General features: G+C 35.6%; 1 protein-coding gene across 1 annotated transcript in view; it reads left to right on the forward strand.

Annotated features, from left to right (window-relative positions):
- Nucleotides 1-11044: 11044 nt before the first annotated feature.
- tnr (tenascin R (restrictin, janusin)) overlaps nucleotides 11045-27565 on the forward strand; it is a 118212-nt gene continuing 101691 nt past the window's right edge. The window contains 1 exon segment of the mRNA XM_043223811.1: nucleotides 11045-11289. The gene's annotated coding sequence lies outside the window, so the exon portion shown is untranslated.

Here is a 27565-nt window from a genome sequence, read left to right on the forward strand (position 1 = left end):
ACAATCACCTTTATATTAATTGGTAAAGAATCTCTTTGCATGTTCTTTGAAGAACATTGTGTTAAAGGTAATGCTTTAATGAGCATCCAACTATACTAGACATGCCAAAATCCTGCTGCTGGAGCTCGACCGTCCTGCAGAGTTTAATTCCAGCTCTAATCAAACACACCTGAAGCTGCTAATCAAAGCCTGTGGGTTCACATGAAAATTGTAGGCAGGTGTGTAGCGCAAGGTTGATACTAGAATATACAGGTGAAAAAGTGAGACCGCACACCTGTACTTTATGACATATCCTATGTGTATGTGTTCCAGCTGTCTGATGGTGCCCTACAATGTGGACTTCACAGACTGTATGATAAGTCTGAATGGTACTGCAAGTAGCATAGGAAACGTGTCCATCAAAATACCACATTAAAATATATGCATTCTGCCATGCTCTAATTCATTGCACTGCTTAAATTTTACATGCAATACACGACCAGTCATTGCACAGCATAAAATGTGGTTAAAATATGGTCTGTAAAAAGGAGCTGAACCTCTGGCATTTATTTAGAGTTAATTTACTAAAGGAGCTGTTCCTGGCAGTTGTTTGCTAGTATAAATCAGATACGTTACGTTGTGTTACAATGAATTTATCATGATCAGGAATTAAGTAGGAAGACAGTTGTTTTAGGTATATGAATCATTTATTTTCATAAAACATTGCAATAGTCATTAATCACTGATTACAGAAGTATGATAGTTTATCCTACATAGGGTTGCAGGTATGATAGATCCAGTATCTTGGATGCATGAATGAAAAATGTTTTTTGTGTATGTACACTTCCAAAATGTCTCAAGGAACATGCTGAACTGAAATATACAACTGATTCTAGAAATAAAAAGTATAAATAATAAAAACAATAATAATGATATGAATGACCAGAAAGTTTGCTACTAACTTAAATGTTCTACATTTCTAAGAGTAATAATAATTAATTTAATAATAGTAATTAATACTGATTATAAAACAAGAAACCAAAACACAGGTAACAACTGATATTAAATGGTTTACCTCGTCCTTACAACCCTTAACTGAAGTTAATGTTAGTGGCTGAATCTCATTTTTTTTTACTCTCTACATGTTCAAAACTCTATTTTGTCTGTAGTGTCTCATTTTACTTAACATTATTTTCGCGATTTCTCCTGAAGAATTCATGAATTCACTTCATGAGTAAAACACTGCTAAATTAGATTAGATTACATACCAGTGATTTTAATGAAAAGACACTGACACTGTTCCTTCACTTTAGCATAGGAAAGAAGCCCAAAGTAATAAATCAGAAAAACGTTGCGAAAATAAAAGCACAATATTAATTTTTATATGAAAAAAAACATAGTCGATTTTAAAAATTAGCAATACCTACAAGTGATTCTGTAGAAAAGCTGGGTTGATCAGATACGACACTCCTCTTTCACATTAGCATTGAGAGCAACACCCTGCTAAAAATTAGATGACGTGATCAGTTGACAAATAACATACAGTCGATTATAAAAATGTTTAGTACATACTGGATTGGTTAGGCAGGACACTGTCATTGGTTTCAACTTTTTGAAACTCGCGGTGGAAGTCTCAAAGTTAGGGTTCAAACTGCACACGTGTTAACATGAATCGTGAGCTTGTTTAAAATGAACATTTCTTAGTAAGGTCAACAAAACATTGTATGTTTTTGACATTTAAAGGTATCCCTCTGTGTTTATAGCTTAATATACATTAAGCTTTACATTATACATTTATAGTTTAATATCATTTAAATTATGTCTTTACATTACTGAAATATTTAAAATGAATATAAAGCCAATGAAAGGTGTGTGTTGTTTAAAAAATTGACAGTCGTCTCTGGACTATGGGGGGCGCCATTATTTTGTGCACGTTACGTTCCGCGTCGATAATGCCAAGTGGTTGAACTCACGGAGTTTCTGGGGCTTTCTACTGCAACGCAACTCAAAATAAACAATTCAGAAAATACATTTCTGATAAGATACTATATTATGTCTATATTATGTTTGTTTATAATTTGTATGTCTTTCTTAGCCATTTTCCTAGTGATAGGAGTAGGACAGAATAATGGGAAGATGCCTGTAGGCAAATAAAACTTCCTAAAGACCCGTTTCTTTGTCCTCTCCACTTTAGCTCTAATGCCTTTGATTCTTTTAGTAGACCACAGCTACCGAAAGAGCTTAGACAAGAAATGCTATGCCACGCCGTTAGGATATAAACATAACCACACTTATTATTACGCCGCAGCCTCTGGAAGAGTTTCTTATCGCGGATTTCCCTTGATATCCAGGGCATTTAGACTTCTTGTCTGGGGAAAAAATCATGGTACAGCATTTGGTTTCAGCCTTCAGAACTCCTTGAGTGAGGTCAGACCCAACCAGTGAGTAATTGACCTTTTATTAATGTGTTTTTTTTTTTCTTACCTTATCCTCCTTTGTCTCTTTTGAACGTAATGCTGCTTTCACATCGGAGTAGATGATTGGTGGTGGGCCTCTATTCAGCACTCTCTCACAAAACACTGAATTACAGATTTTTATCAACTCTGTTGACTTACAAAGGATTAAAATTCCTGCTCTGTCGAGAAATGGATTTCCCTGGGACTTTAAAGATGCTGCATAGGCATTTTGCATGTTTTCTGTAAAGAAACGGTCATTCAGCCATTGTTAAATCTTTAAAGACATTTTGGGTTTAAGTTCGGAAGAACGCATCGATTCTACATTACCAGACCTATGATGAAACCGAGGTGTTAATTAATCGGACTCTGTCAAAGTCCATATGGGAGTTAAGTTAGTGTGACACTCTCTCCCACTCAGTTTCTCTCTGGCTATTTTCCTTTGTCAAAGTGTATCTGTGACTGCAGCCTGTAATTGGATTATTGGCATTGGCAGAACCGCATGTGAAACAATGAGAAAAGTGTATTGATCATGGTCTGCCTGTACCTTCAGTCAGCATGACATTGGCTAATTTAAAACTCTTCTCTGAAATGGGGCTTGTGGAGATCATGCACTTTCCCAAGAATTGCCGCAGGATTCACAGATTAGATTCAGTATCTAGTTTGGCGGCAAGCTTAAAGGTTAAAATGTGTTTTATTTAAACACATCTTGATGTGTTTGATTTTATTTTGTACTGCTGTGTGAGCCTTCAGGATGTTAAAACTCACTGGATTTGTTTTTAAAGCTCAGTTTGTGATCTGAATATCTGCATGATTTTAAAAGGTATTTTTTTCATCTAAAAATATTTAACGAATGTAACAATTGCAGAGACAGCTACTGTACAAGCAGGCCATTCACAGGCTGATTTCCACAAAAATTTTAAGCACTGTGGCTTTCTGTGGATTGGTTTGTTTGAATAAAGACTGAAATTAACTACTCACAAAGTACCCAGATTTTTGTCCCTGTTTGCAGGCTGGATGAGTCGATGGTGCTAGCTGTCAAAAGACGAAGACGTTCTGTAAGCTTTGAGCAGTCAGGGTTTAGTAGAAAATTCACATAGCTTCAGACTATGATTTAATTCTTTATTCTAAGTTCCTGTGAAATCCTTGTCACTCTTTATGCATTCAGATTTTAAGTCATGCAGTTTTAACACTGGCTCAACCAATGATATGAGTTAGGGGGCGGGTCTAGCTATTTGTCTAATCATTGGCAGACGGGGGAAGCTTCAGCAAGCCTGATTTTTGCAATTTCCATTTGGTGGCCATTTTAAGATGGAATTTAAATAAGAATCGCCAACAAGCATTGGAAGTGATGTCGTTCAGTGTAGGCTGTGCCTGGCATTTCCATAAAAAATTGCGTTATTATAAAATAATTACCATTTGACCAAGCACAGTACATATTCTGCTGGAGAAGTAGCTACATAAAAAAGACAAACACGTTTTTCAAAGCAGTGTCAACAATCTTCGCTTGACCTAATGCTACTATTTAGGTGTAGTTCAGCACTCTTTTTTTGTGTGCTGTTTTTGAGTGCTGTTTTTCTTGTTAATCATTAAAGGCAGCAAAAAGCAACAAAATGCTAACCAGAAATACATCACTTTTGTGTGCATGAGTGGTACTGCTTGACAAATTGGATAGCCTACTGGCAGGATAGTAACAAATAATTTCATCCATGCTGAGTTGGTACAACAACAGCAAAATACTTCATATTAATGGCACTCATTCTTATTGTCCAAGGTGATTTAGGTTACGTGGAGGACAGGAGACTCGCTTATGAACGGTGCTTACTCAGAGTCTACTGTCTCTAAGCAAGGCCACACAAGGACTTGAGCAAGGACAACCACCCTTCCCCACCTGCTGCCAATGAATGCGATGCTCTCAGTGACTGTGGGTTGCTTGGAAATGAGTGTCAACAATAAAAAGGAACACTGTGGAAAGAAAGGAGAGATTACAAAGGCTTTTTGCCAACAGCTTGTATAGTTAGAGGAAGGTTTTCTTTTTTTTTTAACATTTCACTTTTTATGTTGATATTTCACCTATGCAAAATATTTTTTTGTGTAAATGTGCGACGGCTTCCTCATACCTTCAGTGTATTTTAACACATGCTACTACTTAGTGTCCTCTCAGGCCAATAGAAAATTGGTGTTATTAGTCGAAGCAATTTTATTAAACAGTATTCACTTAAATTCTCTTGCCTGTGATGTGAACAATTTATAGTAAAGCACTACTTTTATATGAATCCCTGACAATTGCAATGCAGGCTCACCGGAAAAACGTACCTGTGGTGACATTACAGCAACATCAAATTGCATTGCTTTTTGCATGTTTTGCACTTTCAAAGTAACATATCCAGTGTGTGGGCCTAAACATTTTTTGTGCACTTTATAATGTTTGTTGTTGTGCATATCGCTAAAGTTCAGAAAACGTATATCTGTTAAGTGCAGCTAAAGGAGTAATGCTTTATTGCATTTGTAAATATTGCACTAAACCTTACACTAACCGATAAACTAACTAAAGCAAGTGTGAAATAAAACCAGTTTAGCTTCGTAAATCGTGTATTACAGAATTGCTACCGAGCAATTTTACTACACCAGAAATCTTGTGATCACTGTACAAGGAAGTGCATGGAAATATGTCAAGTCAAGTCATGTCCCCTTTGTGCTTTTATAATATAGTGCTTTTAACAATACAGATTGTGTCAAAGCACTTAACAGTATCAAATCGAAGAATAGAGTGTCAGTAATGTATAACAACAGGATTAAACGCTCAATTATGGGTCTATATTTTCTATTAACAAATAATCTGAACTGCCCTGTAGTCATAATTTGCTCAAAAAGCAATAAACTTCATTGCAGTTTTATTGGGACTAGTTTTAATTTCAGTTCGAAACTGCAATTGTTTTGTAAAAATGCAGCAGTATGTTTTCCAGAGAGCCTGGGTTCGGCAGTTACATGAAAGACTATACAGAACTTGGCTTTATCCTGTTAGAATGGACAGTTACTTCTGTAGTATGGGCTGTGAAAAGTGGAGAGAGCTTCCAAAATGTTCAGAAATGTCATTTCATGCCATTAAAATGCATGAACATTTGGGACGTTAAATCCATTCACCATGTGGGAATATAGAAAGCTTTGTTGTTTTGCCCTGTGCATATGACCAGTAGCCAATGCACAGCTTACAAAACAAAAGACTCTCCTGAGGACAGTTTTTATGAGCACTTGTTTATGAAAACCATTAAGATCACTAGTTACTTTATCAAAAAAAAAACGACAACTTTTGAGATAACAGTTTTTCTCTTGTAGCATTGTAGCCATATATGTCTTTTGACTTAAACTCATTAATATTAAATCACACAATGGCTGTTTCAAACATCCAGCCAACAGTTTTTCAAGCATCTTTGCAGTTTGAAGAGCTTAGCTACATGTTACGCGAGTGGGAGTGATTGTGTCCTTAACGCTTATGCATGATTAATTGCATTTACACAGTACTCTTGCTAACCCTTGACATGCTTAGAACAGCCCAAGGGATCTTTATCCTATCCTAGCACTTACATTTATTTTAGCAGCACTGCAGATGGAGGCTGTTTATATGTAGCATTTGAACATCTGCTGTTCTCTCAGGGTATTAATAATCTGTCAATAAAAAAATGCTAATTATGATTAGATTAAAAGAAAGTTCTCAGGAATGCAAGTGATGCTTTACCTAAAATGTTTTCGTTTCACTTCATATGGTTCGCAATATATTCAGTAAGTGCTTGACTAAACACTGCGGTTTCAATGAGAAGTGCATAGAATTAGAATGAGAAGATCAGGCCACTGTACCATGGCAATTTGGAGTGGTAGATCAAAGATGGCTGCTACAGAATTGTTATGATACCAGATATATCTCTATGGTGACTATGCAAGTGCCTACTGTGCCACTGTAAATCGTACAAATGGTAAACAGACTAAGCTTTGAGGGAAACACTGCTTTCAGCTAAAATCAGTGAGACTGAATGAATAAATAATGATCTTGTCTTGTTTCCTGATGTATTGGAAAGCAAAATAGCCTCACTGACAAGAGCCGCTTGCTGTAGTGGCACTAAATTGTTGGGGTACCATTCAAAACATGTAACAGGTGTGTTCTGATCACTCGGTTCCCAAATAAACTCTATGTAGTATTTTGCCTTTTTATTTTATTTATTTTTTTGGAGCTATGAATCAGACCCGCATTCTTACTGTGTATCATTTTAAATCGTGAATTAATATAATTCTAAACAAACATGCACATTAGTCACCTTGCATCTCTTTGACTGACTGAAATAAAATGTATTTATTTATTTTAGCAGGTCTGGATTTGCAAAATATCATGTTTGACATGCGCTTAAAAACTTCTGAATTGCCTTGTGATTATTCTAAACTCATCTTTTTTATCTCTGTACACTATATATGTTAGATTTATACTATACTATATGACAATAACTATGCTATATTTTATTATACATTAATTGGTACAAATTTTTCTGAAAGACCTATGCGCACCAAGGTTGGACTTGTTTTACAGAATGGGCTTCACTTTGTTTTTGTATCACATAATTCTTCAAATACCATTGTAATATGCTGATTTGGTTTTATCGTCACTATTAATGTTCAAAACACTTGGCTACTCAATAATGATACTTTTCAGACTTTTTTTGATAAACAGAAATGTAAGTATTCTGAAATAACACATTGCAAATTTAGTTTTAAACTAACCGCATCGATATAAGGAAATGCTCAGACCGGATAATTTATTCCACATGATGGTGAACACTGTAGCTAGCAATAAATCAGTTCAGTTTTATTAACCAAGTTTTCAAGTATAAAGTTATACTTTGATTGCCGACTTGTACACACTTGCACTTGTAACTGCAAATGAGTTGGAGCTGACCCACAGAAGGGTGCTGATTAGGGTGCTGATTTCCCTCATGAATTTCAGTGTTTAGGTGCCTGAAATTACAGGTTTTATTTTTGTAATCACCGCAATTTCCTGACTTGGGTATTCAGCCGGATAGTTGAAGACCCTGCCCATTCATAACATGAAGAGTACGAATGACGTATATAACAAAACCAGCTAATCACATCTTTATATAAAGCAGGCACGAACAATGCCAGGTAATCAGGAAACTACATATACATCAAAAGATGATTTTGAAAACATATAATGTACTGCTCTTTTCGTGACTGTGTGAATGAATAGACGGAAAACGGAACGCATTCGAGATCAGCCACAACAGAAGCGTGATGGATGAACTGAAGAAGGCTTGATGATTTAGCTTTATATGAAAGTGTATAGAGAGGTGTATATAAAAAATATTACATTCAGTGCTTGTTTTTCCAGATCAAACTCAACACATCCTCATCTTGAACAGTACTTCACGTTCAGGGCTGAATAATCATTATTTAACGCGTGATTCATTGAATAATGATTCATTCATGCTTAATTACAATAATCAAGACTATGTCGTGATTTCTGATTGATACCCTCCGCAATAAGAAACAATACAAGTGCATAATTATTATTTCTGTGAAAATAATCCACAATCATTGACTAAGTAGCGCTAACCGCCTTTTTGGAACATAGCAGATATTATGAAGAACTGCTTTGACCATAAATTGGTTCTCAATGGGGTCCAAAACAAAACTGACTTTTTACTGTATTGACATTCATATTTTGTGTTCCCTAGAAGAAAGTCAAACTGATTTCGACCGACATGAGAGTCAGTTAATTATGATTTATGGGGGAACTATCAAAAGGAACTGCTCAGTTTTGTTTCGTTTTGATTGTAATGCGTAAGACTTACAATGCCTCTGAAGTACAACACTCAGTTTCACCAAACTCTTCAAGTTGTTTTAAGGAGCTCCGAGTCGGTGCTGTGAAAGCTGTCGACTCTCCTAACCTCTGACTCGAGCAGAGGAACAACCAATACATAAAGCACAATCACTATTCCATTGCCGTCTTTAAGCTTTGCCCTCTATTTGTGCTGACAGCCCATTTAACACTCTTAATGTAGCTGGTGGTCTACTGTACAGGAACCGCAGGCTCTGGGAATTCCGAAAAAACTATGAGCGCTCTCAATTATTCATCATGGTAGTGCAGGTTTTTCCAGACGCCTGTTATTGTTAGAAACAACCCACTCTTTAGCACAGCGAAGGCTTTCTCACAGCTTAAAGTGATAGTTCACACTAAAATGAAAACTCTGATCATTTACTCATTGTTCCAAGTCTGTATGGGTTTCTTTTTTCTGTGGTATTTCATTGTTTATAAAATCAAAGTCCTTACAGAAAAATATTTTTTATGGACAAAAAAAAAAAAAAAAAAAAAAAAAAAAAACATATCGTCTTTTGTGTTTCACAGATGAAACAGTTTGAAACAAAACGAGGGTAAGTGAATGATGAAAGAACTTTTATGTAGTGCACAATACAACAAATAAGCTACGCTTTGATTTTTTTGTTGTTGTTTTTACAAAAAAATACTATTTCAGTCTTTCAGAATTTCATGTTTAATATAATGTGTTAATTGCCATTAATTTGTAATTATTTGTGATTGAGTCAGAACTGTTTTACATTCTATACCTTTTTTTCAGTGTAACTGATAGCAGTTGACCTGCACATGAATTAAGGAAATTTCCTGACAATATCAGCATGAGGTTTCTTTTTCTGTGTTGTGGGAAAACCGCGGCTCACGTGAAAACTGCAGCGTTTAATCTCTATATTTACCTTGTGTGTCACGCCAAAGGCGTGCTGATTTATTGACAGATTGTTACATCACAGCCTCTCAGCTGAGAGCACTAATGCTGATTGTGCAAAAAAAAAAATTCCTGAATGGCAAGTTGAACACTGTCACTATGACAATATGACTAAACGTATAAACTAATAATAGTTCTGACATCCTCCTGGGTGGTGCTATAAAGGTTCTTTTCCAATTTTGATTTGTAAAGACGAGCGCAGCAGGGATATGACTTCACCTTCTCTGTTTGTATTCATTTGCTTCAGACTGCCTGCTGAAACATTAATGCCTGTCTCAGTTTCACTGTTTCTCACTGAGGCAGGGGTCCTGCTGCCCAGCTGACAGCCCAGATTGCACTTTGCCTGAGAGAAGAGAGACAGTGAGAGTGAAAGAGTGAAAAATAGTTGTAATTTTAAAATGATACAGAAATAATGGAAAAGCTATAGTTAAAAAAAAAGCCTTTAATGAGACATTATATGCAAATTAACTGTAAAGGTTCACGCAAAATCAGTTTTTTCAACAACAAAAACAACAAAAAGGATGGTTGAAAGGATCTGTATTCTAGTCAACTAGATATATATTCTCTCTCTCTCTCTCTCTCTCTCTCTCTCTCTCTCTCTCTCTCTCTCTCTCTATATATATATATATATATATATATATATATATATATATATATATATATATATATATATATATATATACTCTAATATCTAGTCGACTGTAAATTTTAAAAACGTGATACAGATGACATAAGATTTATTTTTGTATGTTCAGGGGGAAAATAGATTGATAAGAGCAGATGACCTTTTAAATTTGTTTTTCTATCACAAGAAAATTACACGTTTAATTACATTTATGACAACCCAAATAAATAACAGATTAAAATGACATTAATTGTATTTTTATACAAAAACAGACAAATAATGAGCATATGACCTTTTACATGTTTTCAGTCTCAACAAAATGTTTTATCATTTTAAATCTATTATCTATTATAAAATCTGAATCTGGTTCACAATATAAAATAAATAAATGTTTTTGCACTTCACTGCACTGTATTTTATGGTTAATTTTTATGGTTATTTTTTTTTTTTACAGTGTTTAAGTAAATGCAAAGCTGTTGTTATACTCCATTATATTATATATATATATATATATATATATATATATATATATATATATATATATATATATATATATATATATATATATATATATACTGAGTTTATTATATTAGCATAAACATGCTGGTATATTATAATCCCATCAGTTAAGGATAAATAAATAAATACAAATATATATGTATATCATGAATGGAAGTATGCACCAAAGTGCTTTCTGCAATGCCTAAAATGTTGTCACTGTATTTTCACAGTGAACTTGTTCCAACAAAAGCTGCCACCTTTTACTGTAAATTTAACAGGCTTTTTAGTGTGAGAGAGAATCCACATCTCATCCTTTTGTCTCTCTCTCCATTCCCCTTTCTCTCCAGCTTTCTCTTTCAGAGCGAAGCCGAACTGAAGCTAGTGGGATTAGTTCTGGACCGGCTACTGTCGGCTATTGGAACACCCTCTAGAGGCAGCAGGAGGAGAACGCCAGCGCTGGCAGATCAATACAAAGAGAGAGAGAGAGAACAAGACAGGGGGTAGAGAGGCATAGGCAGGGTAGGAGAAGGAAAGAGAACGAGAACGGGGGGTGTCGCTGGGTGAGGGAGGGAGACACACAGATAGCGTGCATGTGCTTGTGTGTGTGTGTGTGTGTGAGAGAGAGAGAGAGAGAGAGAGAGAGAGAGAGAGAGAGGAGGAGGGTGCGAGAGACGGATAGACAGAGAGAGACCGAGTTAGAGCGAGAGCAAGGTGCACACGTTGCTCAGCCTCCTCATTGCAGCCGCGACAGGCAGCCAGAGAGGAGCTCCAATCTAACCGGTGGCAACAATAGACTACTGAAAACACAGCTTGACCAATCAATAGACCTTTGCCAGAAACATTGTGAGAGGGAGAAAGCTCCTCAAGGACCAGGGAGGAGCAGCTAAGGTGAAGAACCAAAGGCAATTACAGCACCGGCTTCCAAAACTAGGTAAGTTGAGCGTCTGGTGTTTAATAAGTAGCGGCTGTGCTGTACTTGAGGGGTCTGACTGGGGAATGGGAGGGGGCTCAGGTAATGAATTGGTTTGTGGGATGTGCATCAATCAAAACATTATCATTTTGAGCTTCAGATCGAATGTCAGGTTACTGAAGTCACATCAGGGAGCAGAACGGGTCTGGTGTGACCAAAGCTGTATTCTTCTTCGATTACATCATTTGAATATGCATTGAGTTGATTTTATTTAAACATGACCCCAGGATTATGATCAGTTTTATGCACTGATGTTGTTTTGAATGATTCACAAGTGCAAGAACAGTGAGTAAAAGCATTGCATGGATGGTTTTAAAGAAGTTGGTTTTATATGCTCTTTTGATGCTATGTTATGATTAAACTTTACTTTCAGTAATATTTGCCATTTTGATACCTGAATATATATATATATATATATATATATATATATATATATATATATATATATATATATATATATATATATATATATAACAATGTTCTACATGATGCTTTAGGAATTTATATGGAATTAAATTCACTACACAATTTGTAATTTTTATATTATTATAATATTATAATTTATATATCTTATGTTACATTGTTGATTTTTTTATTTTGATTTCATGATTATTATTATTACTGTAAATACATTATGTAAAATATTTATTACTTTTTTATAGAATAATATGTCTCTGAAATCTGAACACACACATAAGTGTATACTGTTATATAAACTAAATGTAAATAATATTTTAAAAAGTACACAGTACATACTTCTGTGCTGTTTAGAAATATAACTCAAAATATAATATATTAGAATTCTAGATTTTGGGGCAACTCTATTATTTCAAACTTACGTCAGCAATTTCTTTCAAATCCTGGTGCAGTTTGTTTTAACGTTCGATCAAGAATGATATAATTGGTGTTGTTTTTTTGTTTTTTTTTACCAATGTTTTCTGAAAGCCATGCAGCCTCATTGTACCCCAGAGTGAGCAATTATTCTGTGCAGTGGGCAAAGTTTCCATCCAAATAGTTGGGGATGCTGTTATGGGCAGATAATGATGTCACCATCCATCCTGTGGATAAACTGGCTGTTTATTTCTTCCCTTACATCCTGTGCTACCTTTTTCGGAGAAATATTCTCGCACTCGCTGTTGTGCATCCATTCCTCCTCCCCGCAGAGCTGCACTGTGAGGGATATTGTCGTATTTCTTAAGTGTTTGATTTGTCAAAGTCAGTTGAACATATTGTCCATGGGCAGAGAGTGTGGTATCGGCATGATATTAAAAATCTGGTGTGGGGGATCCTTCCTGCAGATTTATAGCTGGAGTATAAATCTTAACACCTCGGCTACGAGACCTTTTCTTCACCGCGCTGCCATGTGAACGAACGATACCACACGCCTCCCCACACAGTGTAAGATGAGAGCCCAGGGGTACATGGTAATCTCTCCGTAGGTAGATCACACCTCTCCGTGGCTCATTCCTTCCTTCCTCCTGCTCCTCTTTCATTAGTCTTAGGCATGATTTCAAAGCTTTCCCTGAGTCTGAGAGTTCAGATAACGCTCTGCTCCCACTAGCACGCAGGCCTATCTATTAAACATGCAGCCATCAGAAAGCTCTCTCAACCAAATTTATGGAAATGTAAATCAATAATGTGGATAAACAAACATTCGACTTCATAATGTTTGCTTTGGCTAAAATGGCATACGGCACACACACTGCCAGGACAGAGGTGCTGGGAATGGCATGAGTATTCAAAAGATGCTTCCACACAAGAAAATAAGAAAATAATGTCTTTTTTTCAGTGTGACCCCAAATTTTTTATTATATGTGCAAAATCAATTGAAACACTCCTTAAAATGTTTTAACTTTTAAGATTAGGTAACGACAATGTAACGGTGGAAATATTGCCATGCGTTGGACATTTGACAATTTGCTTGACGTGACTTTTATTAACACATTTTGGTTCATTTTGAAATGCTGGCGTGTAAAAGGAAAATTAATGAAGCAGAAAATATCCCACTGGTGTACATTTCAGAACAAAGCAAAAAATTACAAATCTGAATTAGTGTTTCTATATGTTAAACCTAAGTAACATGCTGGAGATTTTATTATTATAATAATATATATATATATATATATATATATATATATATATATATATATATATATATATATATATATATATATATATATATATATATCTAAATAATCTTGTGTGTTTTATTTTTTTTTATTTACTGTGTTCTTTTACTTTAAAATTATGTTTTTGTAACAAAAAATAAATAAATTGTCACCTCTTAATGCAATATAGTATAAACACACTTGAGCAGCAATGTCTTGTGTTGATCATAATTGCATGATAAAATGAGATTTTTCTGATACTTTCCCCTCTCAATGAGATTAATTAACATGTAGCGGCACGCCTGTGGGTAACCAAATAGCACAACTGTGTTAGTCTATGAGGAAATTAATAATTTACATAATATTTCAGTCCACGGGCTTTGCCTCTGCACAATGCCCAGCAGTGACTGTGTTGCAGAAGTTTCCTCCACTCTTGCTATTAGACTGCTAAATGGTAATTAAGCCAGGACCCCATTTGCATGCACTCTGTGGAAGAACATGAGCGTTTAAAAAGGAATCGGACTGCATATATTGGACCACCGGAGGATCATTGTCCAAAATGAATGCATTTGAGGTGGCTGCTCTCTTTGCACTCCCCGTTCAACTGCCCATAAATGGCTTTCAAGTGACTATTCTTTTTTGCCATCGACTTAAACACAGCTTAGCTGATGGATCCGCTTACCATAACGCTATGTTATTGCAGTTTGTGCGCGTTTTTAATGCGCTCCTGCTGTTGAAATGACCCTTTTGAGCGCTATTGTTCTCAATTTAATTACAAACCCTCAATGTTCAGCATAAGCCAAGGACGCGTAAGTCGACAAAAACTGTTATTGCTGAAGAAAATTATACCATACAAAGAAGGCATTTCTCGTTCACCCCCTCAAACATGAAGCCGTGGTCCGTTCTGTCACGGGTTCAATCTATTTGATAAATGCTTCGCCGGCACTGAGCTGTTTTTGTGTTCACCTTCTGAAAGCTATGCTAGGTTTAAATAATACCAGGGTACGAGGAGAGCAAGTGATGGAGAAAGAAAATTACTTGAACCCCTGCCTGCTGCTCGGGCACCTGGTTTTTACCTCTCCTGCCACCTTTTTCTGCCTACAAACGTGTCCTAATCCTTCCAGGCTTCCATGCAGTCAGTAGGGGGAGACGGTGAGCTCTTGCTTTGATTTTAAATATGAGCTCATGGCTTGATGATCGTTTCAGCACATCAGACAATGACTGAACTGCAGTGTGATGCTCTAAATTAATGGGATTAATGTTTATTTGGCTAATCTGATTAGCGAGTTAATCGGATTGAACTGCTTCAGAGTGTGAAAGAAATCCTGTGAGTAAAAACTGATTCATCAACGTGATTTAAAGGCGCAGCGTGCCGTTTCCACACCACTAGAGACACCAAACAGGATTTCAAACTTATGAATGCATTCAAATATGTTTTAAGTGCTCACTTTGTCTGCCCAGCCTATATTTACGTTTTTGAATAAGAAAATGGCATGCCTGTCTTAGTCTGGGTGCTCGAATCAACATATTGCACTTCTGTTTAGTGCTGTGTAATTGCATTTGAATTTTAAATGCGCTGTAAAAGAATGTGCTATCTTAGCTAATGAATTACACAGCATAAAAATCCCAGTCAACTACCGACACGTTAGCAAGCCAGCTCCAAATGATTTACTTGCAAAGAGCATTTCTGATTGGCTAAAACAGTGCGGGATTTCTCAAGACATCTATTTTAGTGATCTCGGTCATGCGCATAGTTGGAATATTTAATACTTGGTATTCAAGAAAAAAAAAAAGAAAATTGCTTGCAGCACATTTAATAGTGAAAATGCAACAAGTCAGCACTTCAGGTATTGTGTGTTCTTATTGGCCTTATTTCAGATATACCTGATACGTAACCTGACAATTTTAGATAAACTGGTGGCATATTGAAAGGCTTTGCTGAGCCAAAGAAAATCAGCAATCGATATAAGGCTAAAAAACACTGTTATATAGTGCTCAGTGACAAAGAACATTTGACTTATCAGCTTGGTTTCGATCAGGGCCAGCTAACAGGGCGATTGATTGCTCTGCAAAGCTCTGGAGGAAATGGAAGAAATGAATAAATCAGGAGTGATTTACAAACACACAGATAAGAGCCAGGTATTTCTTAGGTCCTATCAGAAGCGGTCAAGTGTGGTGATCTACTGGGTGTATGTACTCTTAAAGGAGAAGCATCTAAAAGAGGACAGGAAGTGAGAAGACAGCGGGTAGTCAACAGCCCGTTGTGTTCATCAATACTAAGTGACAAAGACATGTTCAATTTATCGTGTTTTTCTGATAAAGCTGAACTGGAATTAATTATTGTTAGTTTACATAATATTTTGTCTTTGCTTTAAGAAATTTAATTGTTTTGTGTCGTGTAAATAAGCATGAACGAATATCATAGTACATTGTTTCAACCATGGAAAGATGTCAACACACACCATTTTATAAGTTCAAGACCACCGATTTTAATCTACTGTCCTATCTGGTTTGTTTGTTGGACAAAATGACAGATCTATTGTTATGATGGGTCAGATGTCCTATCAATCAAACTCCCAACTGCATCTTTATCGCACACAGTACCTTGCATTCCCTGTTTATGTGATTTTTTTTTTTTTTGCCATTAAACATTTGAATGTCATGCAGTTAGATTGATTAAAAATCTCTTACATTAGTTTTGATAGCCAAAATAGGTAGATTTTATTTTAAAACATTATGTCCAAACGTTGGACTCATAAACAGCTAAAACATGCTTGTTTAAAATCACTGTCCATGTGGTTTCTGCACTGAAACTGTGATTAAAAGTTCACACTTTGATCTGATCTGTGGCAGACACACGAGTTCAAGAAAAAAAAATCATGTTTTCCCGTTTTTAAATTGCCTGTTTGTTTATCTCACCCTAAAGTTACTGATAAACAGAATGATAGAACGTCTTGCGCAAACTGTCATGTGCCAAAGCTAGCATAAGTATGAATATATGTCTTTTTCTTTAGCACCCAGTTCACACCTTTTTTTTTTTACCTTTACCTCTTTAGTCAGAACAATTTTTGATGTGGGTGAGGTCACATTTATTTCAGCCAATCAGGTTTGCTGTGGGTCTTGCGCTTGTTAATTGACATGTGATTAAGGAGTAAAACAATTATTTGCTTCAGTGAAGATTCCATCTGTCTTCAATTAGTTAGAATTGTATCATTAACTTAATATGTTATCTGCTCGCAAATTTCCTCTGCTAAATGTTAGGAATGAAAATGCACTCTAAACGCACACCCTCAGCGATACAGATGCAAACCTACATGTGATATTAATCCTTCTGATACAATGTCATTCTCAATTATTCCTAGTATCCCGACGCTTCAGCTGGATTGTGGAAGCGACACGGTCAATGACTGCTGTCAAAAGAAATCATTGACAACATGTCAAATCTATGTTGCTAAAGGACACAGCGAACGGCAGCCACGCAAACTAAAACTAGCCATGAAAAAAAACTTTAATATTTATCTTCTTTTATTCAGAAACATTCTTCGGCAAAATTGCTTGTATTCATTATTTCAGCCTGAGATGGCATAAAACAAATGATTTTATAATGACTTCTAAGCAGTGCTGGTAATTACAGCAGTGGAACTGATTAAGTTCATCCAATAATTAAACAAATATCATTGATTTCCCACAGAGAGACAGCCCAGCTCCCAAACACCCATCATCAGCCATCCGCTCCAGCTTCCTGTTCTCCCCGAAGCAATAGGCCAATCAAATGACTGCGATTTGAGAAGTGCAATAAAAGTCAGACGCATTGATATTCCGCGCAACGGCCTTTCCTGTCCCTTTGTCAATAGATAAAGATTGAAAGGAGGTGGTTTGTTGAAAAATTGATATGTATCGCATACAGCCCTTCTGTTGTAGCCGGAATCAGCAGATCTGTTCTGTGGATATTTGCTCTGACCTACTGTTTGTAGTTGTGTGGCTGGCTCATGTTGGTCTTTCACTCGCGAGTTCTCCCCATCTGTGCGGGCAGATGGATGAACACTCCCACATAAAGTTTTCTTTGCCAATTGCCATCCTTCCTGCTTTGTAGTTAAAAGAGAAAATTGAAGCATTTTTGGATCCTTTGTATCTTCTCTAAACGTTCCATCATTTCATTGCCTCTTTCACGGACATTTTAGGCTAACTAATAAAGTCTTGATTTGTCAGCTGAATGCACGCGGAATGATATCAGCCTGTGACTTATTTGAATGGACAAGTGCATTCAAGTGATCGTCTGGGAGACTTGATCTTTAAACAAAAGCCCACACAATTGCTGACGAGTGTTATATTTAAATAGATTCTGCCTGCAGAGTCGGGGAAGAATTGCGAGCAGACTCAGAGATTTACATTCAAATACTCCACAGCAGGGCTATGTTGTCATTTGATGTAAATTCTTTCGGTCAACATTGTGTTCGGCATAGAAAGAGCTGTTTGGAGATGCCTCTAGGCATTTCAAAGAGACTTTTAGGACAGTCTTTAAAATGATTAAAGGGGTATTTCAGTCAAATATGAATATTCTGTCATCATTTACTCACTCTCATGATGACTTGCTTTCTTTCGACATTATGAAAAAAAAAGAGTTGGGTATTTATTCTACCGTTTTTTCCATACAATGAAAGTGAATAGTAAATTTGAAAAAATAAAAAATGAAAAAGACTGCAATTTGAACATGATTTTTAGCTCGTTGTGATTGGTTAGAAGAACCAACTATATTTGGCAGCATTCACATCAATCTTGTAACAAATCTTGTAATATTTTAACACGCAAAGGCTCGCAAAACAACCACATTTATTTATGTACATTTTTGTAATTGGTCACAATTCACTTCCATTCTATGAAAAACAGCTATGTACAACATTCTTTCATCCTCAGATGAAAGAAAAACATCTTTTTTTTTTTTTTTTGGTGGTGAAAATGAAAATTCTCTCTCTCTCTCTCTCAAAAAAAGAAAATTGTACTATGCAGTGTCAAGTAAAATGGCTCAAGAATTCAACCAACACACAGTGGGTTATTAATTCAGCCCAGTACTTCCAATATCTAAAAGTATAATGTGATTTCCCCTTTGCACATCACAAGTGTCATCCTACCATTCAGTTTTTTCAGTCAGGTTTTTATCTCATAAACAAGCAAGACACGTCTCCTTTTCCCAACTGCCATGAAGGCGAAATGGGTTGTGCATGTTTTTAAGCGGTGTTAATGTGTGCTGGCCTATGGAACACACATCCTTGGAGAAAACATCTCCAGACTGATTAGTGTTTATAAAATCTAGCCACGGTCTGCGCAGTCTGACTTCATATTTCACATTACATTAACCCACCAGCCCAGCAAGAGAGTACAATGAGGCTTTTCTGGGCTGGCAGCGTGTGTATATGTGTGTGTGTGGTACAGTGGAAGAGCTGTTATGAGGAAAAGGACACTAGAATTGGCAACAGGTTTTTGTTCTAATCACGCTGTCTTGAATAGGCTCTTTCGTTTTCATTTCAACGGAGAGTTTGCCCCAAAACAAACAATTTTGTCAGTATTTACTTGAAAACCAAAACCATATTACCATGGAACATGCATGGTGAATTTGTGCATATCCTCTTTTTTATGTGCCTTATTGCTAACCTTGACCTTTTTTTTGATAGTTCTTGGGAATCATGAATCAATCGATCTTTTAAGTCGGATCATTTGAATGAATCAGTTAAAAAGTTAAATCTGGTTTGCAAAGCTGATCCGTATGATTTCTTCATGAATGAATGTAGTCATTAACACAAACGATTTGGTTACTAGCTCAGTTAATAAAGATAAAATACATATGTTATCTGTTTTCATCACATAAAGCTGAAACATGAATGTAATGCTTTATAAAGTATGGACTGCTTTTATGCTATTTTTATCACTTAATGAATTCATGTATTTTAGTGCTGTCAAATGATTAATCATGTCCAAAACAAGGGTTTTGTTTACATAATATATCTATGTGTATTGTGTTTATTTATTATGCATATAGAAATACACACATTCAGTATATATTTTGAATATATTTACATGTATTTACATTAATATATTAATATTATATTTTATGTTATTTTTTACTCTCTCTCTCTCTCTCTCTCTCTCTCTATATATATATATATATATATATATATATATATATATATATATATATATATATATATATATATATATATATATATATATACACACACACACACATAATGAACATACATAATAATATACAGTGCACACTCATATTATGTAAATAAAATCTTTTATATTGGATGTGATAAATCACAGTCAATTCTTTGACCACACTTTGACGGTTTATTTTTAACCTTGGAGGCCCCCATTGATTATGACTGCATTAATGAAAAAGCAAATAAATATATTAATAATAATAATTCTCTTTATTGCGTTAAGAAGAAACTTGCTAATAATGATTGAAGATGAGTAACTGATAGCAGAATGTTTTTTTTTCTTCTTTTTTTATAAACTCTCTGGGAAACTGGACTTATTATGTGATTCAGTTCTGCAGTATTACTTTGAGAACTCTTCAAAAAAATCTGCATCTGATATCACCTAAAATAAATTATTCACCCTTACATTTTTCAAAAATGTAAAAGGCTTAAAATGCGATTTTTAAAGAATATTCATGAAAACTTTTTTCTTTTCTTTTCTTTTCTTTTCTTCACCGAGCAAATCTGAATTTAGCAAACAAATGTATGTTCCTACATTGTCATATTTCAACAATGCATTGAAAATGGGCTGGTTTATCTTTAAAGGCTTGCATCAAGTGTTTTTAATCCAGTCTATACTTATCTGGTTTCAAAAGAATGACTTGCAGGTAAATCAGTATACCAGATGCTCCTATGAAGCTTCACTCAGTACAGGTGCAATATCAAAGCCATTTTGTGAGAGGCATCACAATTTTCTTCACAAAATTTAAATCTAACTCTCCGACATATCTTGTTGTGAGGTGACGTTCTCTCCATAGGACATCGGTTTGCTCTGGTGGCATAACTGTTTCACGCAAATGATTTATATGCTGAAATCCGAAGGACAGAAACAAAATGACATTTCCATGCGTTACGCTCGATATTCACTTGACCTCGATGTGTATTGACTTTGTGCACTGGGGCGAGATAGAACTGACCAAACAAAATGCACAAAAAATGTTTTGACCTTTCACTGTCCATGTCCATATCTGGGACAAAACAATTAAACTCTTTATCTAAGAGCATAAAAGACTGCATGGTGTATTTTAATAAAGCACATATTGTATAAACACAGTTTTTAAAATAAACAACAACAAATTGTCTTTATTGTGCTCACAGACAAATCCTCAGAGCTAACAGCAAAGGCACAACTTTTTTATATTCTGTGAACATTCAGCTTTGCCTCCGAGTTGAAATAAGAAGTCATTCATGTGTTCTATTTGTTTATTCATCTATTCATTATCAACACATCCTTCTTTTTTTTGCTGCAACAAATCCAGTTTTAACATACTTTGTGTTATTCATCAGCAGGCTTGGGGAATAACAGAATAATGTTATTATTTTTAGATTCAAATGAATTCAAGCATGTTATTATTGGATCTTGAAGTACGCCCAAATTGTTTTACCGTTTAAAAGTTTCGCCTCTTTTTCTCACCATTTTACCATAGATGGTATATAATGCATTTAAGTGACACAGTAAATGTTTAAATGCCTCAAATGTTGTCTCTTTATCTCTCCATTTTGCTGGCAAGATTGCGGGTATTTAAAACATTTAAATGTGTCACACAGTAGATGTTTGAACCCACCAAAAATAGTTTTTTGTTAAGTGTCGCCTCTTTCTCTCTCCATTTTACTGTTGAGATTGCTGATATTTTCCTGACATTTTAAGTGTGTCAAAAGAAAAATAAGTTGTTTTGCTTTTAGAAAAACATCTAGGCTCGTCGCCTAGTGTTTTTCTCCCATCATTTTTAGCATTCTCATGAATATAATTAGTGTACTATTTCCATTGAGCTGCTTTTCTTGCTATTTCACACGATGCCCCCCCCCCGGGTGTGGTGCTACCCCCTTCTAGACACATGCCCGAATACCACTCGTATTATTATTATTGTTAATTACCTTTAACGGGACAGATTGTTTTTGTAGTAGCTCTATTTTTGCAAGTTAAACCAGTTTTGAAATGCATTTTACCCCAAACTTTACAACATCAAGCTTGTTGCTGGTCACTGAGTCAGTCAAATTGTTAGACCCACAAGATGTTGAAATCATCATACTGAAGATGAGAAGACATCTGTCTATTGAGATAAGGCATTTCAGAGCAGAATGGCAGGCGTTCAGTGCACAGGCACACGGTGGTTTAAAAAGCAAGGAGCCTTTGAAGTTTGATTATTCAAATTAAAGCTGGCAGTGTTAAATGTGAGAAAAGTGAACTGGAAACTCAAAAAAACAAAAAAAAAAACTATTGAAGGGAAGGAAAGCCCAATCCTCTCCAAAAAAGGCTTTTATTTTAATTAGGTATTTTTTTATTTAACTGACAGCATTAGCAGTACAAATACAACGCTTGCATGTGCAAAGTTGACACTTTTCTTTTCCCAGTTGCGCGCTATCCAGCCTACAGAGCCAAGAAGCCCTGAAAGGGATTAGATAAATGTTTTCTGGGAATATTTTAAGGAAACGCGTGAGTCGTGCAGGGGCAGTCATGCTTGAAATTGAGTGAAATCACATATTCAGGCAGACATGTTGGATCACATACACACTTATTGTCAGCCTCTAGTGATCGCCCTCCCTCCTATGTCCTCTAGCCATTCTTATAAAACCAGAATGAAGGGGCAACTTATGGGCTGGAATCGTGAAGAGCCGACTATCGCGAAGCACTTCAAAGGTCACTGCTTTTCAAATTTGACCATAATTTTCAGCGCGCACCTTTATGGTAGAGAGACCTTCGGACTGAAGAATCAATTATGTTGCAAAAGAAACGGTGAAGTGGAGGATAAAAAAGAGGTCACATTTATATCATTAAAATCCTTTTGAAGAGAAAGAATGAAATCTCATTGGACTTCCTGTGGGGTGATGTTCTAGAAAGACAATGAAAATTTCATCCTGGCTAACGTCGTTGCAGTGCTAGAGCCAAACCTCCAAAAAACTCAATTTTCAATAAGATTTGCATTGCATGCGTCATATCAAATTCTTATCAGACAATCTATTTGTGGTACCACATTACAGAAAGGTTCAGTTTGCATCAAGTATCATTAACCACAACAAACATTTTTTTATCTATACGCACACTATTCCAGTAAATTAAATATATTTCAAAGTATTTGTTTTGCTACTACTACTACTACTACTACTACTACTACTACTACTACTACTACTACTACTACTACTAATAATAATAATAATAATAATATAATTATTATCAAAGAAAAAATATATAATTTAATCAATTTGTCCTACTAGGATTAATAGTAGTAGTAGTAGTAGTAGTAGTGTAATAATAACGATAATATTGATTTGACAAAATATTTATTTAATAATAATAAAAGTAATAATAATAATAATTCCACAAAATATTTATTAAATAATAAGAAGAATATTAATTTATTTAGTTAGTTAGATCCACTTCAGCTATAAAGTTAAAGATAAAAATAGTATTTTGAAAGAAATCCAAAGATTTCTCTGTGCATGTTTTTATTTTCTATCATAGAGAACATTCCCTATACCGACCATTATATGACTGACTGACAGACTACAACGGTTTGACTTAAAAATCTCAAAATTGGATGTAATGAAGAAAAAAAGACAACTACACCTTAGATAAGCTGATAAACTTCAAATTGTAGTTTCAAAGTTAACTATCCCTTTAGACACTATTCAACATATCCAGACTGCTCAAACAAAGAATGATAATGCTCCGTGAAGAAGCTGCAGCCTTATTTGCAGAGACTTCATTATAGACATTCCTTATGGACGAGGTTTTGTCATTTTTCTAAAGTGGCCTTTTTGTGCGTCGTGATCCAGTTTAAACGAGCCTGAGCAGCTACAGTTCTCCAGCTTCCATTTACTTAATTTTCTTTTCGGAACACTGCTTCAAAATAATCTAAGTTTACCATGCTATTAAACAACAATAATAACAGCAGGTCCTTGTTCATTGTGCCATATCTGTCAGTTGCAGTGCACTGTGGGTGCCAAGAGACAAATTGGTGAGCCCAAATTATCCAGCAATACCCTCATACTTATGTTCTACAGAGACAGAACTCAATATATAGTGTAATACAGAAAGAATCAATAAACACCTTAGGCTTTTCAACAGTTCTGTTCTGAACAAGCATGACTGTTATCAATTGCAAGGTCAGAATTGTTGCTCTTTTAATCACGTTAGACGGTTTGGTCCACCAGTGGATTGCACTTTTCAAAAAAGGACTATCCGTGGATTTAGATACTAATATATCAATTCAAAAAAATGCATATATCATTCATTCAGTGTTGTGCAGGATAGTGTATGTTCATTATAATCCCAGGACAGGGTTTGTGGGACACAGAGAACTACACATGAAAACAACATCATACATTATTCTTCAAAGAATGAAATGAAGGGCATTCTCTCTAGACTGTATCTCTTCTGCCGCTGTGTTATTCATCTTGACAAGCAATATTTAATAGCAGTTTGCTACTCATTGCTGCTCACGTAATATTCAGGAAGTGGCACATTTATTTTCACAGATGCAAAGATTTTAACCGTTTTAAACTACATAACATGACAATAATGCATGTGAAATCTGTGAAAATTCTGTTAACACTTTTGGTCAGGAAATGTAATGAATAATACGTGTAATTAGCTTTCTATCCAAAGAATGTATTCCAACAATTTCCAAACAAAAATTAAGCAGTGATAATAATAATAATAATACTGATGAGCAATAATAAATAGTTTTGTGTACAGTAAAAGTTTTTGTCTGTATAATATGTGTGTGTACTCATTATGTATATATAAATACTACACACATGTATCTTAATTAAATATTTTATTTATATATGACATTAATTTCTATATAATATAAATTATATGAATAGAAATACGTGGATGTAAATACATGCAAATGTTTTCTAAATATATACTATATATATATATATATATATATATATATATATATATATATATATATATATATATGTATATATATGTATATATATATATATATATATATATATATATATATATATATATATATATATATATATATATATATATATATATATATATATATATATATATATATATATATATATATATATATATATATGTATATATATGTATATATATATGTATATGTATATATATATATGTATATGTATATGTATATATACAGTCTTGGTGTATATATATATATATATGTATATGTATATGTATATATATATATATATATAAAAAAATGCAGAGTGACAGAGAGACAGCATACAGACAGAAAATGACAGACAGTCTATTTGCGTCTTAAATTAAAATACATTTCCATTGTAATAAAAAAATATAGAAATTATTTGCATACAATAAATATTTAAACATATAAATTCAGGTTTTCATACTTTACGATCACAAAGACTGGGTCTGGAACAAGGGTAAACTAATAAAACCATACAAATCCAAAGAGAACTAAAAATAAAAGGTGACCTTCATATAACAAAATGAAAAAGGAAAAGTTGAAAGCTGTGACTTTGTGTGAAGCTGTAGAAAAGCTGCCCTTGCCTCATTGTATTTGCAAAGTTGTTATATTCTATGTGAGTGGTTTTAAATGTAAGCTTTAATATGAAAATGTAATTTCTTTATATAGCTTCTTTGAACTCATATAAAAAGTAACAAGAGAATGGTACTAGGCATTAAAATGAAATAAAACTGGTTTGCATAAATTTCGATTTCAATTAGGCAGGGAAGTGAGGGAGAATATTGGGGTGAGGTGAGGAGCAGTATTTTTAGACAAAGCCAGCCAGTAGTGTCAGGACCTGCATAAGTAGTTCCCATTTCTTCTGTCTCAGATGTCTCAGAACTTCACGACCCCCACAGCCCCTGTACCGTCGATGCGGTTGCCAAGGAAACGGGTGTCAGGCTTAGATGAAGGGTGTTGGAAATAGACAGGGGCTCTCAGGTCTGTTGCACCCTCCGTTCTGTGTTTCCCTTTAGGAGTGGTCCGCTTCGGCATTGCGCTAAAGATAAGGACATGCATTATGAGTTTGTGTGCTGTTTTGCACAAAAAACAGGGTCTTCTTTGCCCCCAAGGAGCCGTTTTATGAATTCATAGCTGACAGAAGCGGACTGTGAATCAGTCCACTGAGTCGCCAGATCATGTAACCACTCAATAAACTGCCAAAAGTCCAGCTGGCGATATCCCAGGGCTCCCGGGCAACTGCCGTAAATTAGTGCCCAATCCCACTCCCCGCTGACTGAGGAACAGTGTTTAGACTCTGTACCCACTGGCAAAAGCAGCCCACCTGCGCACATGAGCCCAGGTCTGTGGCATTTCTTCAAAGCTGACGGTAGGAACGGGGCAAATGTTGCTTCGACAGGGCGACAAAAGGTCCCCCGCTTTCAATTAAATGGCTTCAGCTGTGGGTTTTATCCAACATGTATGCGGAGAAGGAACTGTGCGTCCAGTCCTGCTCATTGACTATTTGGCTTGACACTGAGAGTGATAGAGGCCATCAATACATTAGCATGGGACCGCCATGTTGTGATGCTCTGCCATCTTCTTCCTTTAATGTCTCTGTACATAGTTTATTTCTATGATAACAATTTATGGTTTAATTTAATTGTAAATTATATGAGTCAGTCTGTCTGCTTGACTCATTCTTTAGCCCTAAACATTTGTTTACTGCATACTTTCAGCTCCGTCATTTGGTGTAATTAAACGATACATCTAGTTACTTTTGCTTTCTTTTATCTTACCATTTCACTTTCCTCTGTATTTGACTTTTGTTTTCTTTCATTTCATTTCCTTTCCTCTATTCTATTTTTTTCATTCTCTCAATTTCTCATATTTCTTTTATCTCTTCAATTTTTCTCACTTTATTCATCCTTTCCTTTCCTTTCCTTTCCTTTCCTTTCCTTTCCTTTCCTTTCCTTTCCTTTCCTTTCAGAAATCATTTAAACAGGGTCTTTTTTTTCAGCTGGGCTTTTCCTTTCCTTTTTCTCATTCCTTTCTTTTCTATACTGCACTGTTCTCTCATTCTCTTCTCTCCTCTTTTTTCCTTTCTATTCCTTTCACGATGATCACAGGGTTGCAGTAATTCTGTACCAACAGGACTGTACCAGCAGAACAACAGGCAACATTGTTTATGCTCCGCTTTTCATGCTGGCTCCTCTAATCATCCTTTTATTTCTCTGGATCTCAGCGTTACTAATTATTCAAAACTCTTTTTGGTATCGACAGGCATAGGACAATTGCTTCTCCAGTCACACGTTTTAAGCAAACACTCTTGTCACGCTTCAAATAGAGAGCAGTCAGTAGCCATTTAAGGGGTAATAAAACACTAGATCCCAGAGGAAAAGTGCTCGGCGCTATTGGCAGAGGAAGCCGAATCTCAATACCTCTCTCTCTCCACCGCATCCCCTTTCTCGCTGGTGTCCTGCAACTGCCAAGCAGCTGAAACTTTTGCACCGTCATGGAGATGTCAACAGTGTTACAGGCCAAGCGGCACAGCCACCTCAGCGACAACCATCAAATCCCTCTGAACTCCATCCAAATCCATCTATCTTCCTAAGCTCCCCCACATGGCCGGTAGATAGTCAGCTTGGGATGTGGGTCTTGGCCAGAGAGTTCTCCTCTCATCTCTGTAAGCTTGGAAAGCTCTGAAGGGCACGTTAGGGCCAGCAGCCTGCTTCTTTACCTGCGACTGAACCTGCCGTCCTGCTGGGATGCAAAAGTCTCTTAGAGACTGTTGCCCATTTTGTCTGGCTTTACTGTCTGTCTCGATTCTGCTCTTCTGACTCAAAGGTGCTGGGTGTCACTTTCATCTCAGCTTCCTACCTTTTATTAACTCATAACTGGGTTGCTGTGTGCCTCACTGCTGTTCATACACACTGATAAAATACCATATATGCTGTGACATCACGCTGACCTCTTG

This window comes from Puntigrus tetrazona, chromosome 2 (assembly GCF_018831695.1).
Source record: "Puntigrus tetrazona isolate hp1 chromosome 2, ASM1883169v1, whole genome shotgun sequence".
NCBI classification, from domain to species: domain Eukaryota; kingdom Metazoa; phylum Chordata; class Actinopteri; order Cypriniformes; family Cyprinidae; genus Puntigrus; species Puntigrus tetrazona.